We start from the raw sequence: 11,427 nt of genomic DNA on the forward strand, positions 1-11,427 counted from the left end.
TAATATAACATCATTTGGTGACAATGCTTATTTTGGGACAAGATTATGTCTATGAGCTGGTAGACAATACATGTTCAGCCAATCAGGCATTGCACACGTTCATGTTTTTCTTCATCTGGTAATGACGTCTCTACACTATATCGATGTTGTTTGTTAGGGATGAATACCTTTCAACGTTCTTTCAGCTTTTTTTAAAATGTTTTTCTGATTTGTATCAGTCTGGTGAGTTAAAACCTGTTCAAATGATTGTCATAATTTGTTCTCATGTTGAATTGTAACACCACTGTCCTGTATAATGCACTAATATATTGGAAATTCGTCGACAATTCTTATTGTGAGAGAAAGGTATTCAAAGGGAGCAGTTGTGGCACTGACAATTATAACAAGATACCAGTTATCAAAAATAAATGATAACAAGTTACTGATGTATGTTAGCAAAGATTAAACAGAGATAAACCAGAAGTCTATTAATAATAAAATATGTCTGAAAATGCTAGAACTGACTTGTATTTGTTTTCTTACATACAGTATCTGTCAAATATTTTAATAAAGTTTAGAACAATATATATTTATTCATATACATCCGTGTTATATAAATATTTATTGATGAAATTAATTCAAGAAACGCGTTTCAGATGCATTGAATTTATGAGGTGTTGTTTTAATTTGTTAAACAGATTACCAATTTAGTAATTTGTGTTGACATAAATGGTTTTCCTCGAATAGGACAATTGAAAGAGAAATTTGCAAGGCACTGTCTGAACACCGGATAATAAATTCAAATAATATTCATAATCCGATCAGCCGGTAATTTGTATTAAATGTCAAACCTGTTTCTCTCAGTCTTCAGATTCCAACACTAAAATATATCTTTATAGGAATGACAGTAATATTTTTTTTGTATGTCTATGAAGAAATATCATCTGAATTATGGTCACATGAGAAAATTATTTCTATGCTTACTAGAACAAAACTTGAAAAATATTATCTAAAATTCACATTATCAGAGTTCCATATAGGTGTTCTAATAAATAACCAAGAGCCTGAAGATATTTCAAACAGATTATTACACAACTACTTTTGCATAGGTAGTATTTCAATACCAAACATCTGTAGTACTGGAAATCTACTTTTAATATTTAGTAATATTTTATTACTTTAAAATTATTGTAATATTTAGGTACCTTTATTTTGCAGTACTTGATTTGTACTTGAAATTTAAGTAGAACAGATTTTCAGGCACATCGTTACATGTTTAGCATTTTGAAAGTTTGTCTATTTAAAATCTCTTATAGTTATAATGTTCAATCATTATATACATTGATCAATGTTTGCACTTGTTCTAGACATCTTTTAAAGTACTGTAAAAAAGAGGTACCTAAATATCACAATACTTTTAAAGTAAAGAAAAAGTACTTATTATTTAAAGAAAATTTCCAGCTCTACAGATTTCAAGGACAGAGATAGTAGCTATGCAAAAGTAGTAGTGTCTATACCTATGTTTTAAAAGCCTGATGATAACACAAAAAAAACAAGTACGTCAAAATTCTGCACGTCTGTGTATCTATAAGTAGAATGTAAGAGTGGAAACATCACCTTTTTAAAAGTAAAGCCGGATTGCTGTTTGACGTAATCCAATTTAGAACAAAATGCATTTAATTGCAATACTAATGAAGAGCCTATATCAGTACTGAACGAATAACAATGAGACGAAGAACAACGATCAAGAGTTGTTGACGCTATTCTAAACTATGTTGAAGTCCTTCCCTTAATCACAGTCTGATTAAAAATTAATCTAGACTCTCTTTGCCTATTGCTATTTCTAACATTACGTCCTCCAAACGCTTTGAGTACACACCCCTTGAAAATATGAATATATTGTTAGGGCTGTTCCAATCGTACTCAATCGTCAAATATTTTTTATGGGAAAATACACGCTTGTAAAACCAAAAATTGTCACAACAATGAGATGTAAACAGACGATGCTAAAATGTGTTATATGATATAAAACAGAAGATGTGGTATGATTGCCAATGAGACAACTATCTACAAACGATCAAAATTACACAGACATTAACAACTATAGGTCACCGTAGGGCCTTCAACAATGATCAAAGCCCATACCGCATAGTCAGCCATAAAAGGCCCCGATAAGACAAAGTAAAACAATTCAAACGAGAAAAGTAACGGCCTTATTTATATAAAAAAATTAACGAAAAACAAATATGTAACACATAAACAAACAACAACAACTGAATTACAGGCTCCCGACTTGGGACAGGCACATACATAAATAATGTGGCGGGGTTAAACATGTTAGCGGGATTCCAACCCTCCCCTAACCTGGGACAGTGGTATACAGTACAACATAAGAACGAACTATAAAAATCAGTTGAATAAGCCATTTTTGTATAAATATAAGACATTTAAGTAAAATTATTATTTACTTTCATCCAAACCTTTCTAAACACGTTATTTCAAATAATTTAAGCATGTCACTTATTCAGTTTGCTTCGTTCTTTTTAGTCAATTTAATGTACGTTAATTTATTGGAACGACAAATAATGACTTCAACTAGAGCGCTTCGATCAAAAAGAATTGCCGTATTTGTCCTATTAGAATCAAAATAATTCATGAGGGCTTGACTATATCGTGATTTTACAACGGGTTGTTCCTTTCTGTCGATATTTTACCCTCGCTATCGCTCAGGGGTAAAACAGTTTGCATAAAGAGCCAACCCGTGGTAAAATCACGATATATTCAAGCACCCATTAATTAGTTTTTAAATAACAAATACCAACATTAAAATACTACAAACATGTTTCACTCATTTGTGTAGAGATTCAATCCTTTGTTTTTCATTTATAACTTTTACAATTTATACAAAAACAATCCTTTGAATTAAACAAACATTTTATAACACCAACTGTTCATGACTAGAATATACATTTTTACTATGTAGCATCACTCTATCTACAGAGTATTCTATAATAATTTGTTGAGGCACCAGGGTGCCTAGCGGTTATCTATTCACAATGGCTTTCTGCTGACCTGTGTTGAAAAAGTGTCATAAAACTCATAAAAACACGGTAACACCAACACCTACCATGAAGAGTGACCGGGGAAAACACTCGTTTACCAATGCTCCATTTATTAGTGCCTCAACTGTTGGTGTAGGCCACCCTCTACAAGATGAGGTGGAGGAGGTCCAAGAGATACCCATCTGTAGACCCCACCATTACTACCAACCTGCAAATTGTAGAACTTGTCAGGCCCAGGGCAAGGGACGATTTAGAATAATACCCCAATCACTACCAGTCTCCCGAGACCGCCACATGAGAGCCAATGTCAGCTACCAAATCTGACCTGGGTTCTCACCTCCACATTTTTTTTTAATTCTTGAAGCATTTCAAACGTTGATTTTGTTGTGCGTAGAAAAAACTCAACACCTCCTTGTATATTATTATTAAAGAAAACCTGATTTCAAGTATGTAAAAAAATGTTTTACAACCGTTCTGTATAAAGACACTTCACTTGTCCTAATGTTCCCATGTAATATGACCGACTCATTTCCTGATAATATTTCAGCAGTTTCCTCCGTTTTATTCTGCCACCAAGTGTCCCACATCTGTTTTCTTGATAATTCTTTTCCGGCCAGCTCCGTCCTCCTTTTGAGGGATATTTTCGTTCTGAACTCCCTGTCTTCCTGTCCTACTAATCGTTCTTCTCATTTTTTCCATTGCCCTTGATGACGATCATCTTGCATTCCTTTTGTTTGACAACCTTTTCTTTATAAATAGTAAAACTAATTTGTGTAGCACCTGTTTTGTTGTCGACCTCAGATTAAGAAGTGGTCGATACGGGAATTCCAAAATTTTGATTCAAGCTGAGAACGCTATTTATTACCATGCCAAATATGACAATGAGATACATGCTGCAACACCCACGCACCCACACAAGTACTTAATTGATTTATAACAGATTATTAAAATATGAAATATATAGAATAACATTTGATTAAACTTAAGATCTCTCTTATTTACTGTGTTTATGTGGTTATATAGATATGTAAGCATATGAGGATGACAATTATTAAAGAAACAACAGATTAATATTTAAACTTGACTGGCTGTTTAACATGCTCAAAAGGAGACAAACAAAACAAGTGCTATTTTGGAAAAGAGGGACGAAAGATACCAAAGGGAAAGTCAAACTAATAGATTGACAAGAAACTGACAACGCCATGGCTAAAAAGTCAAACAGAAACATAGTACAGAAGACACAACATTGAAGACTTAGCAACACGAACCTCAACAAAAAACTGGGGGTGATCGCATGTGCTCCGGTAGGGTAAACAGACCCAATTTGAATTGAAAAATAGAGATGCCTCCAGAATAAAGTCAAATCTAAAACTGAAAATGATATGAAGTCCTTACCGAAAGCAATGGTTAGTGAATGAATAATAATATTCACATGTAGATCAGTTTTACATTCAGTTGTTAAAGTTGTCAAGATTATTCTAGACGTGAAAAAAATGAATGTAATTTTTACGTGAAATTTGTGAATATTCGCAGGACTTTAATTACACATGAAAGTAATGTGAGTGAAATTTGCTTTTGTTGATGACAAAGGCATCGGAGTCGATTTCCATGGAGTATGCGTCTACACTTTGCTCTGTTGACCCTCGTGTACTACTTGGTATATTTATTAACACAAAGACACTATTGAACAATTGTTTACTTGAATATACATTAGAGTCAAAATTTGGAGACTAGCATAAAGGTTTATAGGGGTTAGGAAAATTTTTCAGACGTCACCTTTAAGTAGAAAAATGTAAGTGTATCAAAAATACTACTAGAGTAAAAAAGAAGAATTCGTGTCGGTCTAAAGACTTACAACACTTGGACATTGTGTATAACACATGCAATAAAAAGACTTGACACGCATTTTAGTTTGAAGTTGAGCAAAAAAATCAATCGAATTGAGAAATATATATAAATCCTAAGAGTGCGTATAATTTTCTGTTTTGAGCAGAGGTTTAAAAATAACTTTGTGTAATAAGACGAATACAGTAGAACACTTTTTAATGAACACAAAACAATAATATTATGTAAAGTTACTATCTCCTTTTTGACCCATTCCCGTCCATTGATTGAAGAACAATATTATGATGCAATGTTTATTAACTCACAACGAAATATATAGATCGACAGATAAATAAAAGCATAACTACATAAGTATGCACTATTTTCAAAACTAATGATTTGAAGTCGTTTGGCAAGTTACAAGCATATGACAAATTATATAATATCTATTGATTGTATGCAAACTCTAAAACGTAAGACTGTTATGAAATATTAAATATAGGTTATGAGGAATACAAACATGTGTATCCATTGATAAACTCTGCGGTATGTACTTCAATTTGAAGACCAGTTCGCCAAACAAGTAGAATCAATTGTTTTTGATGGTACATGCTAGTGTTCTGTTTCAGTCTGTGAATCTGAAATAGTTAAAATCATTGTAATTAAACTAGAAATGCTACTCGTATCTTCAAGTGGAAAACATATTTAGTTTTTTTCTGCAAACTATCATTTTCGTTGTTTGATCTAATCTTAACCAACAGGACTACACAAGGTAAATTAATAAACTGTAGCTCACTTAAAGTCAAAACGAAATCGGACCACAACAACCGATACTGTAATTGCAAGTAAAGTACATCATCGTATTACACTATCATGGAAAATAACAAGTTTTATTGCCTTAGTCATAAGACAGTTAAATACAAGATGTAGTACTAACATTAGTTTACATTGTCATTAAGGGGCCTTTTATAGCTGAATATGCGATATGGACTGTGCTCATTATGGAAGGCCGTAAGGTTACCTATATATGTTAATTTCTGTGTCATATTGGTCTCTTGTGTAGAGTTGTCTCATTGGCAATCATACCACATCTTCTTTTTAGCTCACCTGGCCCGAAGGACCAAGTGAGATTTTCCCATCACTTTGAGTCCGTCATCCGTCGTCCTTCGTCCGTCGTCGTCCGTCGTCGTGCGCCGTCTTTAACTTTTACAAAAATCATCTCCTCTTAAACTACTGAGCCAAATTAAACCAAACTTGACCACAATCATCATTGGAGTATCTAGTTTAAAAAATGTCGTGTCCAATGACCCGGTAAATCATCCAAGACCCGGCCAACCATCCAAGATGGCCGCCTCGGCTAAAAATAGAACATAGGGGTAAAATGCAGTTTTTGGCTTATAACTCAAAAACGAAAGCATTTTGAGCAAATCTGACATGGAATGAAATTGTTTATCAGGTCAAGATCTATGTACCCTGAAGTTTTCAGATAAATCTGACAACCCGTTGTTTGGTTGCTGCCCCTGAATTGGTAATTTTAAGGAAATTTTGCTGTTTTTGGTTATTATCTTTAATATTATTATAGATAGAGATAAACTGTAAACAGCAATAATGTTTAACTAATTAAGATCTACAAATAAGTCAACATGACCGAAATGGTCAGTTGCCCCCTTTAGGAGTTATTGGCCTTTATAGTCAAGTTTTAACCATTTTTTCGTAAATCTTAGTAATCTTTTACGAAAATCTTCTGCCCTGAAACTACTGGGCCAAGTTAATTATAGATAGAGATAATTGTAAGGAGCTAGAATGTTCAGTAAATTAAGATGTACAAACACATCACCATCACCAAAACACAATTTTGTCATGAATCCATCTGCGTCCTTTGTTTAATATTCACATAGACCAAGGTGAGCGACACATGCTTTTTAAAGCCTCTAGTTTAAAATCTTTTAAGTTGTTTTATATACTATTTTATATATATATTAATAAAAAACAACCATTCACTGCATTATTAACTAATCTCAACTGACACCATAAATCTATACTAGGGTTAATCTAATTGTGCAACTAGTCTAGTTACCATACTTCCGTAATATTCATAAAATTTTAAATAATATTGAACATACTACATGTATTAGTCACATTTCATCAGTTAGATGATTTGATCAGCAAGTTTTATTTATATTCTAAAGTTGATATATATGATTATGTAAGTGTTAATTAATATAGTATTGAAGTTATATTATGATTGATTATAGTAAAATTTTAATTTCAATACTATATTCAATACATTTTTAATTTCATTTTTATTAAAGATATGTCCCTAATTGAAAAAAATCAGTTGATAGATACAAAGAAAAGATAATATTAAAAAAAGATGTTGTATGATTGCCAATGAGACAACTATCCACAAAATACAGAAGACTGAACAAGTAAAAATCAGTACAATCTAGTACAGATCTGGTTTGTAGTGTATTACCTGCAGAATGTCGTAATGTAATCGGCAAGTTATTGGAACTGAAATTATAAAACAATACTGTTTAATACTAACAGAATACCGAGGTTGAATTAAGACCGAATCGGAAAAACAAACCAGACTTATTCCGCCACTTTTCCATTGTTAAATTTTTCATTTCGTTTTTTTTTCTTAATTTCTCCTATTTTAGAATAGATTTTGCTTTCTTTTGTTTATCTGCCAGCTAATTTGCAAGACAATATTGAGAAGCATTTATATGACACTACATCCACATAGTATAAGTTCATTATGAATATAACGTTAAGGAATGAAAACGAATCAACAAAAAGGAACAAAATCTCCCTTGCTCACAAGTAAAATTGAAACATGGGAATTGGAAATATGTCAAGGAAACAACAATCCGACCAAAGAGTAGTCCTGTGGAGTCTTGAATGCATCAATAAATTACTGCACCCAAAGACGTGCTTCATCTGGCCCTAAACAAAAATGTATACTAGTTCAATGATAATGGACGTCATACTCAACTCCAAAATGTATAAAAAAGACTAACAAAGGCCAGATGCTCCTGACTTGGGTGAGGTGCAAACATGCATGGACGTTAATTTTTTTTTAGATCTCACTCTATAACTACTAGCAGTTACTGACATACAAGTTTAAAACCTCAAGAAACAAATTGAAAGATTATGTCTTTATCATATGAATATCAAACACAATCCCTACCGTTAGGTGTTTAGTATTAGTCTATCATAAACATATGAGTAGAACCTAACCGCTATAATAACAACAATCAATTTCAGAAGAAATGTGTTTATATCCGATGCAAAGATGCCGTAAGCCGTTAATAGTTTTCGATTGATCGTTTGTGTCATTTGTTTGTTTATAGTTTTGTTGAAGTTAAACCACTCTGCAGACTAAAGCTATTTTAAAGTTCCTAATATTAGATACATTTATACATGTATATTGTTTATCGACAGTTTCTTGGCGGAAAGTGTAGCTAACACGACATATGCATAGTTAGACAGGGCTGTATCGTCACGTTAAAGTTTCTATTCATTGTTGAAAATGACATAAAGTTGCACACATCCGCGTCATTTAAAATGTAAATTTGTTAGATATCCGTCAATCATACCACACATCGATATTATGCGTGTACAGTTTTTTTTTACAGGTAAAGTTTGCAGGTTCATATATAAGTCGTGTTTATATTTATAACACTTGTAAAGTACATACCTTTCGTTTTGGTCAGGTCTAATGTTGTTTGCTGTCACCATCTCGTTTTTACCTATCAAACATTACATACGTTGAAAGTAAAATTATATCAACAAAAAAGCTACTTTTCTTCGTTGTTCAAAATACAGGTGTTTTAATTTAATCGAACATAAATGTACGTATATTGAAAAGGCTGCAGCAGAAACGCACTTAACTATTTTGCGCTGAATTCATTTACGAAAAGATAAAAATTTATCGTTGTTCAAAATCATTTTGCATTATTTAAACAATACTCATTTTTCATTTTCGAAATATTCGGAAATCATATGTCATACCCCATCCATGATTTTTAAAGCTTTATTATTGAAACCTTCTTCAGACGTTTTCAGTCTTCTAAAGATTCACAATCTATTTGTCTTGCATCATTTTTTAGAATAAAACTAAATAAGAAAATACAATTCCCTGAAGATATTTTATTTTGGCTTAACTTTGTAATAAGAATACACAAATAAAGGCAACAGTAGTATACCGTTGTTCAAATCTCATTAATCCATGGACAAAAAAACAAAATCGGGGTAACAAACTAAAACCGAGGGAAACTCATTAAATATAAGAGGAGAACAACGACACAACACTAAAATGTAACACATACAGAAACGGACCAAGCATCAGACAAAATACAACGAGAATAACAAATATAACATCAAAACCATTTACATAAGTTTTAGATAGACCAGTATCGTGACACGTCTTATCGCAATGTGAATTTACACTCAAAAATGAAAGAAAACAAACGACGTAACGTTAAAATGAAACACACACAGAAAAGAACAATAATATAACAATGGCCATATTCCTGACTTGGTACAGGACATTTTTAAAGGAAAAAAATTTGGGTTGAAACTGGTTTTGTGGCATGCCACACCTCGCAAAAGCGTTGAATTCTGTACACTGTTTTAAATATTTTTTTTACGACTCAATACCCATGATTTCGTGATGCTATTTGTTTTGGATTGTAAAAAAAGTATTTTCTCATACCCCTGTTACACTGATACTATATTCCATGTTTGATGTATTCCGATTTGCCGTTATATAAATGATGTTTTACATACCTGATCTTTGTCTGTATTTCCAAATTGCGAAGACAAACGTTCCAAATACGGCTATTGTACCAATACTACTAATTATTCCTATTACAATTGTGTTAGCTTTGAAAATATAAATTAGGAATGTTTACCTATAACTGCAAAATGATGTCTCTTTATCTTAATAACAGCAAAATGAATTTTTTTTTAGTTAAAGTCTTTATGTTTTAAGTGAGTGCATAGTCAATTTATTGAACTCATAGAAATCTACCAACCTTATTTAATGAATATGATTTTATATTGAAAATAGAATTGTTTAAAAAATAAGTTAATGACCTCGTTCGTATCCACTTCATACCAAAGAGACATAAAGGTGAGGGAGTAGGTCCCTCAAATTTGCAAATGTGTTATGTGTTATTTGTAAATATGTTATGTTTCTCTATAACAACTCTTACTCCCCGGTATTGATTTATACTCCTCAACACCAAGAAGAAGAAAAAACATATATACGTACAGACAAACTAAATCAAACAAGGAAATTTGTTTTGCCTCCTTCATCTTCCTTTTTTGAGAGTTTAAAAATCAGCAATAAAAAAGGATCTTTTGACAACTGCAACTTCATATGAAATAAGATTAGAAAGAGACAAGCATAATGCAACATTTATACATATTGACAAAAGCAAAAAAGTTAAGAACCCTTCCTGAGTTTTATCAGCAATTCATTAAAACTTGGTTTAATGTAAAGGGAGGACAAGCAATTATCCCATTAACTTTCCTTAAAATAATGGGACAATCTGAACATACAAACAAAAGGAAAATACTTATTGTTTAATAAATAAATAGAATTTAATATTCGATATGTAAATGACATACTTGATGAATGAGGTATATATCAGAAAATAAAATAGTCCTTTAACTAAAAGATATTCGCGATACGCTATTCTTTATAAAGAATTATCCCATTAACTTTCCTTAAAATAATGGGACAATCAGAACATACAAACACAAGGATAATACTTATTGTTTAATAAATAAATAGAATTTAATATTCCATATGTAAATGACATACTTGATGATATCATTAATTATCTAGATAACAACACATTGAAAGTGTTTAAACAGAATATTCCTCCACACCATCATTCCTTCCAAAGAATTATTAGTTCAATTGAAAGAGTATAAAATGGCTCATGTAATTGCATGCCCTTATAATACTGAATACTGGCAAGAAATATATAACACACCACTTTTTCTTATAAAAAGAGACACATTCTAAGTCTATAAAATATATCAGATATAAACCTTTTGATATAAACACCCTTATAACAGTTTTTTGTTATCCATATATAAGGCACATTTTATTTTAAATATAAAAGGAAGATAAAAAATCTTTAAAATGTTAAAAATAAATATATACATTATCAAATCAAGTACGATAAGAAATGTTGAAACCGGAATAATGTTATCAAAGACAAATATGATTATTGAATTGTAACTTATAAGGGTGTATGTAGGTAATGCGTATGTTTGCGTATGTCTATGCTTAATGAAAATTATATAATGATAATTGTTTGATATTATATCGTTTTAATTTGTTCATCCACTAATTTTGAATATTAAATTTTGTAACGTTTTAATTCCGGGCTCATCACAGCAATGCAATATTTGTATCGTCCGAAGCGTTGAACACGTGACACAATTTTATTTTTCATTTTCAATTCCTATACCTATAATGTGTTGATGGGTTTTTTTACGTTGAGACTGATTAAGTGTAATAATAATTCGACTCAAGCAA

At 31.6% G+C, this 11,427-nt stretch overlaps 1 long non-coding RNA gene across 1 annotated transcript; it reads right to left on the bottom strand.

The window, feature by feature from the left end:
- Positions 1 to 5,372: 5,372 nt before the first annotated feature.
- On the bottom strand, positions 5,373 to 9,755 carry LOC139502736 (uncharacterized). The gene is made up of 4 exons (XR_011658922.1): positions 9,660 to 9,755; positions 8,569 to 8,620; positions 7,342 to 7,379; positions 5,373 to 5,503 (listed from the first exon to the last, which is right to left on the bottom strand). It is a non-coding gene; the product is annotated as an uncharacterized lncRNA (long non-coding RNA).
- Between the last annotated feature and the right edge of the window lie 1,672 nt (positions 9,756 to 11,427).

Source organism: Mytilus edulis, chromosome 14 (genome assembly GCF_963676685.1).
Source record: "Mytilus edulis chromosome 14, xbMytEdul2.2, whole genome shotgun sequence".
NCBI lineage: Eukaryota > Metazoa > Mollusca > Bivalvia > Mytilida > Mytilidae > Mytilus > Mytilus edulis.